General features: G+C 40.6%; 1 protein-coding gene across 1 annotated transcript in view; it reads right to left on the minus strand.

Moving 5' to 3' along the window:
* The window catches only part of glb1l (galactosidase, beta 1-like), a 180371-nt gene extending 168857 nt beyond the window's left edge, over nucleotides 1-11514 (minus strand). Inside the window, exon 1 of the mRNA XM_071918386.2 lies at nucleotides 11505-11514. The gene's annotated coding sequence lies outside the window, so the exon portion shown is untranslated. The remainder of the gene's footprint in view (nucleotides 1-11504) is intronic.
* Between the last annotated feature and the right edge of the window lie 5185 nt (nucleotides 11515-16699).

The raw sequence follows: 16699 nt of genomic DNA on the forward strand, positions 1-16699 counted from the left end.
AGAAAATAACTTGGCTCATGGAACAAGCTCCGTTATATCTGCCGTCTAATGGCTGCCACTATTTAAAGTATTTCAGAAATTTAATGAAAATGTGCTGTAGATGATTTTTGCTTGAATCTCTCCGGTTCATAGTGAGCTAAGGCTTGTTGGTGAGCGCTAAATGAGGCTTTGAACGCACTGAGGGTTTTAGATGCTCTCGTGCCTGAACTTTCCCGGGTAAGTAGCCGCCCCCGTGGCGTTAGAGAAGTTCTTCTAAATGTCACTCCATCTTCATTTTCAAGACAAAATCCCTAATCTAGACTTCCTTTTGTATTTGACCAATCTAATCTGTATCATGAAGATCTACATTCTGTATGATAACATAGAGCACAATACAACATAACAGAATTAGCTATCAGCCTCTTGAATCTAATTAATTCCAGTATATTCTAAATGCCAGTGGAAATGTTTTGCTTTGGAAAACTTACACAGACACTCTATGAATTGAATAGCAATGCTTTAATGAGGCTTATTTGTCTCCTTGCTTTGTATATCAAAACAAATACCAATATAATCATTAGTGTAGCTCATTCTCATTCCGTCTGTGCAGCATTTAAAATTAATTCAACTCCCCTGTATTTTTTATGAGAGGCAATTTACAGAAATTGATGCATTATGCAGCCGCAAATTCGAGCTTCCTATTGAACACCATTGGTTAATTAAAACATGAGTTCTCTACTATTTGAGAGTGCACCATTACATCTGCTAATAGTCAAATGGAACTTATGCTCGCATGCAGGATGAATGTTTTAGTCACAGGATTTTTTTTCAGCTTAGCTCGACAAAGTGTATGTGGGCTACAGTGTAATCTCTGGATCAGCCATGGCTTTTAACCACACTCACCACACTGCTCCGGCAAGATTACTTTGAAATATAGGCTGCTTTCAAGAGAGTCGCCCATTTAAACCCATCTGATGAAGTCGTATCTCCAAGGAACAGCAAAGAACTTTCTTACCCCAAAGGGAAAGAAAAATACGCAGAATCGATAAGCATATTGACTTCCACTGCTGAATGTAATTGCTGTTATACAGTCCCTCCCCTGTTCACAGAACATTGTGTTCAGGACATGAATGAGCGGTCAATTAGCTATTATAGTGCTCATTTGTCTGTGTGTAATACTCTGACTGTCAATCAGACAATCTCAGTCCGTGGAGATTATGAGACAGACTAGTGCGGCTCACTAAAGTTTCTCCAGTCTAAATGAGTGCAGTTGTTATGGCACAGGGCAAATAATGAGAGCAAAAAAAGATTCACAGTCAGAAAACTATCTTTAGATTCGTCGTGGCATCTGTTTGTGAAAGTAAGCAGAGTTGTTTTGAAAGACTGCTGAGATCAGGTGGGGGACCAACATCAGGTGTGGAATGGGACACTGATCCCAGAGGGAGCAGCTTTGGGAAGTGTACTGTAAAATGGGACAGGGGCAGCAGGTTCACTACGCCTTGTTAAGTCCCACAATACTTAACAGCACTGGGGGAAAAAAATATCCAAAACAATGCTCATCCAGAGGAACCACTCGACATCTGTTATGCAAGGAGACTCTGCATCATATTGGAATGCGTCTACACATCTGGCAATACCAATTTGACATGCAAGATTGACCACCAGGGCCGCAAGAGAACAGAACATTTTGTTTTGAAGCTTTTGTGTGACAAGTCAAAGAGCTAGAGTCACTCTCTGAATATAGAGGTTCCTATTTTTAGAATTGAAATGGATAGAAAGGGGATGTCACATCGTTCTTATCTTCAGGACATCTGAGATAACAGCACAGAATTTATAAAATGGCCTTTTGGAAATGGTCATTGCTTTATATGTTAGGAGTGCAGGAGACTTGAAGCAACTGCGACTGGAATATTGAGCCAAAATTATGTGTTTGTCTTGGAAAGTCATCAGCTATCCAAGTCTCACGCACTACTTTTCCATGACAATGTTAGCAAAAAAGAAAAATGCACACTGGAAATGAACAGCGATGAAGTGACTTTAACAAACACCTGACAAAGAGTCATGTATTGTCAAAAGATTTCTTAAAATGACTCAAAGAATAATATCTTTGCGTCAGAGGTGTCTGTGTGCACGTAGCGTACGTGAGTGCATCAGTCAAATAGTCATTAAGTTATGGTGATTTTAATTAAAATGTCAATTATATCTGTTCCATTGCTGTGTTATAATCTTAGATCTAGTCTTGCAAGCATTAACTGTGGACTGGAAATCCATTTCCCCCATCACGTTTTAGTTATGCACAGAATAAAAGTGAAAGGGAATGCAAAAGTGGAATATTTTGTTTCATTCTCTGCCTTCTCCCTCAACTTTTTACCCTTTTTGAAATTATTTAGAGGGAATTTTTCTTTGGGGTTCTACTTTCTAAGAGACTTTGAATGCTCTATTTTGAAGCTTCCATGAGACCCATGGGACCCCCAGGCAGCCAGGCAGAGCCATTGTCCTCCTGCATGTGGTGACTGACACAGCATTATGATATTCACTTAGTTGAAAGCACCTGCTCCCAATCTATAATGAGCATGCAGAGTTTGGCTCACATGAACCAAATGGCGAAAACCTGATGGGAACTGTGAGTCAAGGTAAAAAAAAAAAAAAAACCTCTTGTCTGAAGCTCAGGTGGGGAGGCTCCATTGAAAATCCCCATCCACTTTAACTCGCTGACGCTTTTGATAATTCATTAAAAGCAGTGCCTTCCGCTGCCAGTGGAATCATTCAATCTGTGATGAATCCATCTCCCGTTAGTCACCGAGCTCGCTCTCTGTTGAGGCTCGTTTTCATAATTATTCCAACCTGCGAGGCAATTTCTCAAGATGAAGTGAAAGGTCATTATTATTTTGTGATCATAATGCATCAGTGAATGGTGAGGGGGGTCGTTAATTCTCACGTTAAAAATTCTATTCTCGGCGCCGGAGTTTATGATTTATTTAGTTTTATTGAGTTGCATAAGCTTGTTATTAAATGAGGCACTTAGAAGATGTTCTAGTCATGACAGTAGTGTTATATATATCTAACAAAGAACCTACTTAATTAATTGGATATGCTGTTTTCAGTATAAATTAATAAAGATCATTCTTTGTGGTAGTTGTTAGTGGTATATAGAACCACAATTGGATCTTCTATTGTTCTGTGGTTCTTTTATAGTTCACCAACAGATCATACAGTGATGGCATATGCAAACTGATTAGCATACCTACTTTTCTTCTGATTTACTATTTGCTTTGTTTGCGCTTAGAATCGTATTAGGGCTAGCAGTTAAACATTTACACCTCCTTGATGTGGATTAATATAACATCTCAAAACTGTCAAAACTATTCACCCAAGAGGAAACCGGTGATAGTTTTCCCTCTGATGAAAAATAGCTACTGATGATGTGGGGAATTTCACAATTCCTTCGTGTTATATTTTGGCCAAATTGGAAACTTCTGAATGCGTTTGTGTCTGGCAATCCCTGATTGTTAATTAGATAGCATGTTAAACTGTCATTCTCTGTTTGCCTGACTTATTTAATTTGCTCCGTCCCAAATGCTCAGTTCCCCCTTATCTCCAGGAAACAGTTGGGCAGAAGCCATCTCTCCGCCGGCTCTCATTTAGGCTGGAGCGGTCCTGTTGACTTCACGCATGGAGCAATCCTTTTGTGCCATTTCTCAGTGGCTCTGATACCACAGGTCTGTCCTGTCAGACTTGAGACAGGCCTTTAATTAAAAGAACATTGCTGAGTTGTTTTTCACTGTCTCTCCTTCAGCAGTATCAGTCTCACTTCACTGGGTCAAGGGGTATTTAAGACAACACCATTATATTTTCATCTTTTAGTATCAGACTCTAAATTAATAGAAGTTGTTTTTATAAATTATAAGCAGAGAGTAAACCAAATCAATTTAGCCAACAAAGGCCTCATTTGACGGGACACTGAATAACATCTATAGTGATAGAATGCATTTTAGTCAGTGCAGATTTGAATGATGAGCATCAACAACTTTTTGTATTGTCCTCTATCTTCTCTATACAGCCGTGGTGTTTATGAGCATGACAATGCCTAATTGTTTGGATGACTAATCTAATGGTTCAGTATTCACACTCCTCTTCTCTAACCATTGACTGAGGATAAAAGCCCTCGCTCTGCTGTTGCTGTTGCGATCGATGATATGAATTAGGGTGGAAATACACTACAAGATTTGGTGGAGATTTCAGGACTTAATGAAGCATAATTCCAATCTTTGCCAAATTTCAACAGTGTGGGTGCAATGAGAAAAGTGCTGAGGGAAATGTTGATGCAGGATTTTCAATTTATGGATGGCATAAATAGCCAATTTGGAATCACAATGTACTGCCCCCTGTGGTACCACTTTCTCCCGCTACTGGCTTTTTTAATGTTTATTTCCTCGCATTGGAGACATCGTTTCACTCACAAATTGAGTGACTGAGTGCTTGAAACAAGGACTGCCAGTATGTTTCTAGCACATTGCAACAAAATTGAGTTACAGTGAGATGCTTAAGTGGTGAAGAGATTATTTTCTTTCAGCAATTGCTACCTTTTTAGAATCGTATTATATACCTAATTGGTATACTAAAAAAATCCCAAATTAGGGATGTAATTGATGCTGAAATGGTCTTGATTTTACCAAAGTCTGAATGGGAGAAGTGACTGAATAATTCCCTCTTTAAACCACTGTTGAGGTGAAACTGATGAACATCAAATGTACAACAATCAACCTTCCCTAGTTTGACTCACACATCTCTCGAAGTACAAAGATCTTCATTAAAGCAGGCTGGGATGGTAACTTTGGTACTTCATTAGTTCAATAAATCTTTACTTAAAAGCTTTACTGAAAAACCTTAACTGAAAAGCAATGAGGTGCATCATTTGCAATAGATCAAAACAAAGAGAAGTGTTACTTTCCCCTCAGAGAAAAATGTAAGGGTATCTATCATCTTGAAAGGCAGTCTCTAATGAAAGAGTGGTGTCCCCATTGCAGCATTATTTCATAAAGTCACTCAACAGGTGACAACTGGGAGAAGAAAGTATAAAATGAGCATCCAGACTAATGAATAAATTCTTCTTAAAAATACTTTGAAACAAGAAATTAGGCTGAAAACCTTCCTGACAATGATGACTGTACAGTATATCACTACCTGTAAAAGAGGCGGATCAAAATAATATGTCTTGACTTATTTCTTTTCTTTGGAAATTTGGTCTAGCTGCGGTTTAACTGCTGGTGACAGTCTGTCGGTATCAATCTGTGTTCTGAGTTTCAACAGCAGCAATATCTCAACACAAACACATTTCTTACCTAATAAACCACCAGCAGAAAAAAGATGGTTCGCACTAGCCGAAACGTTTGTGCCTGATGTTTCTTCTGCATTTATAAAAAAATACAAAAATTAGCATAATGAGAACATAAAAGGTTTGGAAAGCCTACTTCTTTTTGAGTGCAAACCTCCTTTTTCTATGGTTATGGTTACATATATGGATGCTGGTTTTTACGCACCAAACAAAGCAAAATGTCTGTGTTTAACCTGTACCTGCATTGTGCAATATATATACATTGTATACTATTTTGTGCAATATATATATAGTATACTATTTTGTGCAATATAAACACATTGCATACTATGTTTTCCAACCTTCTCAACTTCAATTTTTCCAGTTCCAGAGACACATTATAGAAAATCACACGTTTTACTCACAAAAACACAATGGGGAGGGATGTATTTGCCGCGTCTCCCTCAGTCTATTTCCCGCTGTACCGGGTGTGTTAGTATGCTCTGTCATACATCTCTCTTACAGAATCAGACTCTGTCTTGGGACTTCATCAGTACAACAGTCATTTCTAGGAAACTGGACTGCCGGGGGAAATGGCTGAGGACCGAAAGGCCATCTATTCAACTCCATTACAAACAAATTGCAGTCTGGAGACAGGTGGTATTGTGTGAAGAAATAGCCAGACAAAAACACATGTAATAGAGATACATGTAATTCTCTCACACATAACTGACATCTATAACTGCACATATTTCTTACACAATTGTATTTGAGGCAACCATACATAAAATAGATAAATAAAATTGCAACTTGGTAATGCAAAATGTGATCATTTTATGTAGCAGTTGTTTAAAGTATGGATTGAAATTTCTTATGTTACCAATGAAGTATCATGTGTTATTGTTAGAGTGGCAGCTGCTCCTTATTAGAGCAACTTATTAAATCTGCAAACCCACTCACAAGCCCACTAACAAGACAACAGTAGGTATTAATATGCTCATTTCCATAAAGGGGTCTTGGAAGGATGTAATGCCTATCATATCTGGAGCTAAACATGCGAATAAAGGTCAGGAGTTGGAGACATTAATTCATTTATAAAGGACTGGAAAGAAAGAAACTGGTCTGGGAGTAATATTTCCTTGGAAACTCTTTCATCTTTCATTTGAATATAGAAGAAAAGAAATGTGTTGCATGTGGTGCTTTGACCAGACAAAAACCAAGGTCTGAGAGAGAGAGAGAGAGAGAGAGAGAGAGAGAGAGAGAGCGACCACAGCTTAATATTTAATAACCGGCCCTCAGAATCCATTCCAGTGTCCTAGCTACTCAAACATGAATCTCAAAGTGTCAGTTGCCTTCTGTCAAATCTGCCCAACCTGCCAGTAATCAGAGCCTGTGTTCAGAGGCTAATATTATGTGACAGTTGTCTGACCCACGCTGTAGCATGTCATGCCCACATCCTTCTAGGAAAACACTGTATGGCTCACAGCTATTTATGGCATCCCCTTTAAGACACAGGAGCATGTCCATACAACATGACTTTCTGGATGTTGCTCAGACAATATGGGGACAGAGATTTTCTATAGGTCTGATTTTTTTTTTTTTCCAACACAGCTGCTCTTGGCATCACAGCAGGACATTAATGCCGGTAAAGGGCATAATAGTATTTTCCCACATTAGGTGTACAAAATTTTGTAGAGGATTTGGAAGGTGGGTGAAAGATTTTTTGCATTTTTTTTTTTAACACATTTCTTGTAAATTTAGACATTTTGTATTTGTGTTTGGCTGTTTTGAGTGTCTGGAATACACAACAGGTTATGTATTAGCTGAGATCCACAATAGGTACACTAGAAGAAAAACAGACAGCTTTTTCCTGAAGTAGGCTAAATTTCCATTTCATTCCATTTCTAAATTTCTGTTTTTACACAAAGTGAAAGATCTTGCGGGAATGTTTCACAGATTCGTTTTACAGATTCTGGATTCATCACAGCCTCAGTTATGTGCAACTTTTTCATACATTAATTTAATTGTAATTTTATTAATTAACATTCAATGGTAATTGATTGATTGATCGTAATGGGTAGCAGAGCTTCTAAGGTTGGTAGGAAGTCATGCAACTTGGAAGAGGAGAAAGATAGAGAGTTGATTTGATGAAAGGGACTAATTTAACCTCGTTTGAACATCTGCACCCCCATGGACTGCGCCTATCATACAGGTTCTGTTTTTACAGTTACACCCTTGTGCTTTTTATAGATCCACCTCCAATTGCTAGACTCTATATTCATGATGTCATTGACGGGTTTTAAAGCTGCAGTTGTCCTTTCTCTATAGATCCCCATCACAGCAGTACCTACTAAGGACCAATTAGGAAAGAGTCCCTGGGATTAGATGCCACAAAATCAAGTGTGACACACACAGCCGTGGTGGGCACTTGTCTCATTTCCGCAGAGCCCTGAGCTCAGCATTTATATTCACCTATAATAATCATGATCCATAACCGGCTTCCAAATTTTAGCAGAAATCACCAGGGGGCTGGGCCAATATATTACTCTCCATTGAGACACAGGCAAATTGACCGAAAAAATCTGCTGCTTGTTAATGTTAATCACTGTACCTGTTCACTGTGTGCGGTTTCACTATCTATTATGTGCTTTATTTGATTTGGGAGAAAGTCACAATGCCAATAAAAAAGAAAAAAATCGTCATTTTCTGGTCTCCAGTGGGTCTTGTTGCTATGTACGTTGCTACGTGAATGACCAATCCCTTCCATGGAGAATATCTCCTGTCCCATCATTCTTGAGTAAACACATTATCACATTTATGGGTATTATTAGAGTTCAATTTATGTTCCTTTCAGCCTAGGGCAGTCTGTCAGACACTGACTACAAAAACAATACATTTGGTGTGTGTGAGGGGGAGAAGCTTTAATGTTGTGGTTTTAGGGGAAGATGAGGGTGTCTATAGCCCCTGTGAGAGATTTTTCATTTACATTTACAGAGCCAGGTGGTACAGCCTGGTGGCACTGAGACCTGCTCTGCTCTGGATATAGCTGATGTGTTTTGACAGTGCTGTCACCAAAATGCAGCCTGAAAGCAAGCAGAGGGACACTGAAGACCCAGGAGAGAGAGAGAGAGAGAGAGAGAGAGAGAGAGAGAGAGAGAGAGAGAGAGAGAGAGAGAGAGAGAGAGAGAGAGAATTGAAGACCACTGAAAACCATAGGGGCAAATTCAGAGAAAGACATAGAGAGATATCTGATGTTATTCACCATGAAGTACTCCTTCTCATATTCTACTGTTTAAGCAAGCCTGATTTCACATGATGACTCAATTCAGCATCACAAATACATCATGTATTTGCAAACTCATTTAAATCACGCTGTACTTTTCTGTCTAGCAGTAATTACACTAATTTATTACCATAACATGTTTTCTTCTTCTTGTTCCTTACAGACAAGCTAGACCTTTTCAACCCTTCCTACAATGGAAATTCAGCAGCTGACATGTTATTGCCATTTAATTATGAAATGAACAATTTTCTAAATGTCGCCTGTAATTTTCAGTGCTTTCGTCAGTCAGCAGCTGACCAGCAGAAATGTATTGTGTGACAGTGGCAGCTTGTCATTCACTCCCAGGAGCCTTTTGTCATAGCCGTCACCATCCTTGGCCCTGATCACCTCTTCTTAGTGTTTGTGTGTGTGTGTGTGCATGTGTGTGACAATGTGTGTGAACTTATGCATGTGTGTGTCTGGGTGCCTGTGTTGAGAGTGCGTGGAGGTCGCCATTCCCTATATGCCCGTTGCTCAGGGCTTCAGGAGTGACTGCTGTCACTTGGCTGTCAGAGGGCATTAGTCCTGAGATGCATAGACAATATCACGCCTGAGAAGAAAAGTACATTTTTTTCTAATCCTTTCACCACATTATCTGTTTCGTGTTGTTGTTATCTTGGGTTGACACATGCTGTAAAAGGGGGTAGCAATATTAACAGCCTATTTCATATCAGTTTGATCTATTTCGTGCCATGACTCTCATCGTGCATCACATCTGTGGTGTTGTAAAAATAACCTAACATGGCATGGCGCCACACTGAGGGAGCTATTTTTAGAGGAAAACCTTTGGAAACCAATTTGCCTCTGCAATAATCTTTCAAATGCCCAGACAACATAATGCCCGTGTCTGACATGTGACAGAGAGGCACCCCTTAGAGGCTGCCTGTTTTGGGATGCTCTGATGTGCGTTGTGGCATTGCGTGACGAAAGTGTATGGGGGGTGGGGGGGTGGGGGGGTGGGGGGTGGGGGGGTTGGAGCGCTACTTTCTCTCTCTGCCCCGGGGTTCCTCCAACAGGGACCTGCTCAGCCCTTCATTGGCTGTCAGCTGACTGAATTCATGCTGAACTGGCCTAACAACATGCTTGGTATGTTCTCTATGGCTAAAGCTGCACTGTGAAGAAAAAAAAGCCCAGAGACTCATTCTTATATATGATTCTCTCTGGCTTGTCTAATCTGTGTCCACTGTGTGATTCAGCAAGCTATAAAATGCTTCAATGGAAACTCAGACTCAACATAATGACCTAAGTGATGATTATGAGTTACAGTATCATTTGTAAAGGCCTTGTGTTTATTGCTGACTGTTGACTACTGATTTATACACGCCTCTTGCCGATGTAATAGGAGAACTGTTTTGTCTGCTTTTATCAATCTGCCATATTGGCCAGTCATTTAGTGTAACAGTGGTGTTCCTTTCTGCTGTCAGAGCGAAACACGTGATAGGCTCTGGGTAGCGGTTCACAGCAGTGGAAAATTCCATGGATTCATACACATCGATTTTAATTCTACCGCGTCTCTGAAATGAAAACCACTGGCATGAATGTGAGGGACAAATATTGGCAACAAGAGGCATATGGCTCTGTGTTTGGCAGTGTGTGAATTGAAGTTCGAGTCCAGTGACTAGTAATCACCCCAGGCATTGATTGGGGATTTAAGCAGTCTATGATTTGATGGTGGGTGGCTTCAGGAAGGCATGTGTTCTTGCCTGGTTTAGATTTAGGGGGGGAAATAGCTGATATTGCAGCACACAAGTTCATCAAATTTGTACGTGTGCAGCAGTTCCATTTGTAGTTGGAAAGTGTACACAGTGATTATGGTGTTTGGTGTGCAGCCTGGATCCTTATGCTCATGGCAGTGAGAGACAGTTGTTGTGAAGTAAATATATTGCACATGGTGCTCTCACTAGGGTTCGACCAATATGGGCTTTTGAAGACCGATACCGATATTTTTAGACTGAAGTCTCCAATAGTCCAATATTCAATATCAATATCTTTAGATTTGACCATTTTCATGCCAAAAAATGTAAGAATTCAGTATTTCCCCCAGAATTTTATTATTGTTAGGGTGGAAAAGCCTCTGAAACAGCATGTAGACCATCATGTGACACTAAAACTCTCCATTGAATTTTTTTTAAGTGGGCTTAAAAGAAGTGAGTGACCCACCGCACCTTTTCAATGCTAAGGGAAACTCATGGATAAATTAGGCCTTTAAATGAATAATTCATTTGCAAAAAACATAGTTGAACAACTGAATGGATAAATAAAATGTGCAAAGAAAATAAAATGTCATTGCAGATTTTACAAACTGCTTTTATGTAGCTGTGGTCAGGCAGGAACCTCCATTGTATTGGCAGATATCTCATATTTAATAAAAGGCCAGTATCGGCCGATATATATCACCAAACTGATGTGGTCTAACTCCAGCTCTCACCAAGATAATAAAACTCCTCCAGCTATGACTTTAAAAAGGACACAGACAGGACAGATGCTCTGTGTCATGAACTGATGCAAGTCCCATTGACAGGTAAATGTGTGATGAGAGGTGTAGTGAGAGGCGCCATCGGTCAGGTGAAGCCCTGAGGTGTTGTCAAGCGATAGGATCAGCTCTGCGAGCGGAGTGGAGCAGGTCAGACCCGAGGTCAGGGAGACAGACTAAAATGGCGAACACCAGCTGCAGATGAGATGGGCTGCGACTGCGGGGCTAAGATTAATGACAGTCAGGATGCTCTTGCACCTCTCTCACAGCAGCGGCCTGCCAGCCTGGCTGTTAGCACTCTAAACACCTTTCTAACTGCCCTGTCACAACCACAGCCACACTCTGCTCGTTCCTCTGCAAAGCCACCTCTCCACCTCCACCCACAGGACTCCGGGACTCTGTTTGGATACAAAGACACCTCTCCTCCTCTTTTCCGTTTTAATCACTGATCAATTCCCCATTTGGCCCTTTCAAAGGAATCAGGGAGCTGTTTAATGGTTACAAAGAGGGAAAACAAGCAGAGAAAAAGATCAAAGCATCTCTAACACTAGCCAGGTGCAAAGCTCTGAGATCAGACCTTTTATGTGTTTGCTCAAGCAGCTGTGCACATAATTCACAATATTATAGCTGAGCTTTGTTTTTAAAATAGGTGATCCTCTGGCTTGATCCTAATGAAAATGGAATGAAGGTGCATATGGTAAACATGAATAGGCTAATCATATTTCCAGTGCGTGATTGGATGGCTGGTAACACTTTGCACAAACTCTTGTTTATAACTCATTCATGACAGCTGATAAGAGCTACATAATGGCTAAATGGCACATTTGTGAATACTAATTTGTTTTTTTTTATATCAGCTTTTATCAGCCGTTCATGTAAAGCTTATGCAATTTGTGACATAGCAATGGAAGGGTGTGTTTATTTTGTGAGAGAAATTGTCCCGGCAATAATAACCGAAAATTGTGCCTTGGATAAGCCATGAAAATAGGTGTTATGAGATTGAGCTGAGTCGATGTAAAGTGTGCCTGGATGGATTTGCCAAGACACGCCGGAGTCACACAGTCACACAGGCAGGAGTTTATTGGTCATGTGATGCAGCTGACCTTTCATTTGTAAGAATAAGCACTGAGGACAACAGAACAGCAGAGGTCTTTTAGAAAGCGGCTCCTGGAGTGTGGCGGGCTGGATGCTGATCCTTTGTGACAGCTGCTGTGCGTCTAAGGTGTGGCTCTGCTAGGCTGGGTTGTCATTTCACACACACCGCAGCAACGCTCCCTGGTTGCAGCTGCACCACCGATGCTGTCCATTATACCGTATGAGAACAGGAGAGACAGTGTCACACACACACAAAACACAGCAGAGATAACACGGTGAACAAAAGAGGGAAATCTACTGGAATTGAAAGGCAGCTCAGATTGAACAAAAGAATCCTGAAAGGTAGATCTGAACAGGGAAGTTGCAACTGTCAACAAAATCGCAAATTATTCCCTGTTGTTTTGGCGTGTATAGAGCTGTGAAATAAATACACAATAAAGTGATTTTGTATCTATAAATGTAAGATTTTGGGAAATATAAATAACAATTGTTTCTTTGGCTGCCATCCATACGTTTGTCTGGAACCAGCACTGTTTTATCAGTGGCATTTCAGCATGTCATCTATCATGTTCAATGGCTGTAAACTCACACACAGCTTGTGAAGTGGATGATTTTGACACTGAGTGATTGGAACTGGCTTTGTGTGCTCAGATAACATCATTTGCACAGAGTAATGTTTTTATAAGTCATCTCTTTTTCTGACTCTCTCTTTCTTCTCCTAATCTGTTATCCTTACTTTCTGTCTCTCTGTCTCCCTCTCTATCTCCTCTGCTTTATGATAGATCTGTTCTGTCAGTGTGACTGCTTATCTTTGCCCACCCAGTCTTCCCATGAAGGAAACTGCCTTTTATAAACTATGGTACTTTAATCGAAAAGTCAAACCTGGGAGTAATTGTTCTCTTCCTCAAAGGCAGAACTATGCTTAACAAAGTATGTATTGTTAAGCGGTTACTATAGTCTTTTTTTCTGTATGTCTTAAATGTGCTTTTGGAAACATTTGTTGGCACAATTCAACGTCATGCCAGATTTTCCATGTACAAGTCCATCATAATTTTTTTCCACCTGTGGATGTTGCCACACAAAGATGACATTATTGTTTTGGTTTCATATTTGGACCATGTTTTCATTTCCATTTCGGGAAAAAAACGTGATCCTCCTATCGGTACAACCTCCACCCGTATCGGTCATAAATTTGCTGATTTGTCTATTTGGAGATTATCACCAACATACAGTGTGGTTGCTTTCTCTGGAGCTAAGCTGCTGCATGACTTAAATGGAGGAAGGCAGTGATGTGATGGTAAAGCACCTGCAGACACAGCCAGGCGATAATGGAGCCCGGCCAGAGAGGGGAACAGCTTCCGGCACCGTGAGAAGCAATTTGAGGAAGCTCAATAAGTCATGACCCTGTGGAGGTTTTATCATACAGCGCTCAGGCTAACTTTCATGTGCTGTGACAGTACCAGGCAGCGCACCATTAGGCATGAATTCCCAAGGTAGGACCACAGCTCTAAAACACAAGACACTTTGCTCAGCTGGCAAATCAGATTAGAGGTGCTATACCTACCTTCTATACTGTATGTAGACAGCAGCCTCATTGTGAACCCAGTGCTCCTCTGTTCTGGTTTCCTATGGAGCATCACAAAACCTCCTAACCCTCCTCCTTCAGAAAATGACATCAGCAAGGATTTTCAGTCACTGCATCAGTAACATCACTGTAAAAATATTTACTATTCTGCGGGAAAAAAACGCTTAACATGATCTCACAACTTCATCTATAATCCGTTGGTAAATCCTGTAGCGGCTATGTTTATGAAAGTATAGAAATTATGTTGCTGTCATCATAGGATGATCACAGAAGGGCATAGGTAATGGTAAAGGTTGGCTTAGCCATGGGTTGTTCATTACTGGTACAGTGACTGAGTGCAGCTGACAGCTGGGGCTCGGGAGTGCACTACAGAGGCAGCCAGGACACTGCTAGTTGGCAGGCAGGTCCGAGCTGTCAGCGCTGATTCCTACGGCCAGGTCTGAAGAGAACACTTCTCATCAGTGTATCTTTGCTCAGCCAAGAGTCCATCTCTTGGTACACGCGCTGGACAGGAACATTTGTACTTTTGAAAAAATAATTATCATTTATGATGTCTATGATCACTTGGCTTCTAGGAACAATGTGTGCATTATGTTTTGTGATATGTCATTATGTAAGAAGCAAATACACCACGCTTGGAACATTTGTGTTTGTAAAGGCATTTTTCAATATCAGTAATAATGTACCTTGGCAGTATTCAATACTGTATTGTTATGCAGCAGTCACAGTCCTGCCTTTCTCAGTCGGTGGTGAATCGTTTGATAGAATAATAACTCCTCCACGTCAGTCAGGGCTCAGGAGAGCTGATGATGATGATGATGATGATGATGATGATGATGATGATATGATGATGGCATAGGGCTTGAGGATGAGTTTGCCCCTCTGATGCCAGCGTGAGCCTGGCACAGAGCTGAGGTCCTCCGGTGGCCCGAGAGGGCGGTCCTCACGGCCATTGAGACCGCCTGTCAGAGCTCAACACAAAGAGCTCTGGGCACAACCATCTCAAAGGAAGACCTTTTCAGCAGTTTGATGAAAAATACATGTTCCAATACACTTGAGTCACGGCGACGGGGCAGAAGACAACGTGGTGCAGGAAATTAGAAAAGGAAGGAGATCGCCAGCGGGGCTTTTGTGTTCTGTTGAAGTCATTTTTAACATAAAAATACTGTACTGGGACAAAATGTGCAAAGGTTATGCTGCACAGAGAGGTTTTTATAGAATCTGTTGGTGTTAGGGTCTACAACATTTTTCATGGATATCTTTTGAGAGGGTATACAGTGACTTATTGTACAGCTAGCCCTTCTAGGCATCTGGTATACAACCACAACAACAAGCTTATACTTGGATGAGCTTGAATTTTCTGTATAGGTGCTGGAAAAGTAGTGATCAAATATACATGAGCCAGGGTATAAACAGCAGAAAGACACGGGTCACATGCCCTGAGACAAGTAGTTGGCTAAATAATGTATATTTCTATTAAACACCTTGCTGTTTCATTAGGTAGCTTTGCTCCTCAGACCTGCCATCTATTATTGATGTCCATCCCCAAGCTAAAGAAGTGGAATGCAATTTTTGGTAAAATAAAAAAGAACAGTGTTCTGCTGAGTACAGGTGGATCCAGAAGATGACAGCTAATGGCATCTTTACTCAGGCTTCGGGGAATTAGGCTGAAGAGCAGCGGAGTATGCTTGGAGAGTAAACTGTGCAGCATGTAGGTCAACGTAAGCTCTTTAAAACATGGTGGGTGAGGGATAGTTCAGGTGATTAGGATTTTACTGAGCCGAAAACATCATGAAACCTGTATACTGACCCAATGGGAAACAGTGTGCTGTGTTCCCATAAAAACTGGCCTCCCTGTCAGACTGTATTTACACAGAATAAACATGGCCGTGCAAAGTCCTTGCATTCTTCACTGTTGAATTTAAAGGGCTACTTGAAAGTTTACCTTAATATCTGTTGAAAAGAGACACTTCATCTGTGCTTTGAGCACTTTCTGGAAAAAGTTATTACCTTTGTGGTAATGGTGTATGCAGAAACCTTCCTCTGAAGGCAAAGTAATAGTTTTCTTTCAGAGACGAGGCTACAATGAAGCTGATGTGGCTGCCAGAGAGATGCATGATTAGAAGGTCAATAAAGCCTGAAACACCCTTAACACAAGGATTGAAATGGATTTCAGGGTCAATAGCACATCATCACAGCTATTATTTTTAAAGCAACAAACACTTATTACACTTTTGCATGACTAAAATGAATAATGAGTTACTGCTGGTTGTCCATAATAATGTGAAATGCTGCAGCGTGAGGATCGTATTGTGAAAGGACGAGATTATTTATAATTATGTAAAATTATTTTGTTTCTTTCATAACAAGAGGGCAATAGTCTCTTGAACTAAATAACATGCCAAGTAATATTTACAGCATCACACTTTTAGTTTTTACCACCCTGATATGTTTTGATTACCTCCAACAACAGTGAGTCCATTTTGAACTGGCACTATGTTGCATATTCTACAAAAGAGATTATTGTGTTATTGCTGGCTTATTGTTGCATAAAATTCTGAAAACACACACACACACACACACACATACAGATGCACACATACAGATGCACACACACACATGCACACATAATGGATTATAGCGGAGTTAGTAAGTGTTGGAGGCTGAGATTGTTCAGATGTTAAATCCCTGTGATATTTCAGCGTGAAACAATCAACAGCACAGGAGTGCCATGACTCATCCCCTGGCCGGGACCCAGCTGAGACCCCAAGTAATGGAATTATTCTCCAAAACCAGTCTGCGGGGATTTATCACAGCTGGAATTCCGCGATTACTGATGTTGTCGTCGAATCACTGCACCATATGATGTTAGCGACCGCTTGTTTTAGACTCAATAACCTTGTATCCCTGATGGAAATGTGTGTGTATTTC

This window comes from Centroberyx gerrardi, chromosome 10 (assembly GCF_048128805.1).
Source record: "Centroberyx gerrardi isolate f3 chromosome 10, fCenGer3.hap1.cur.20231027, whole genome shotgun sequence".
Classification (NCBI taxonomy): Eukaryota; Metazoa; Chordata; class Actinopteri; order Beryciformes; family Berycidae; genus Centroberyx; species Centroberyx gerrardi.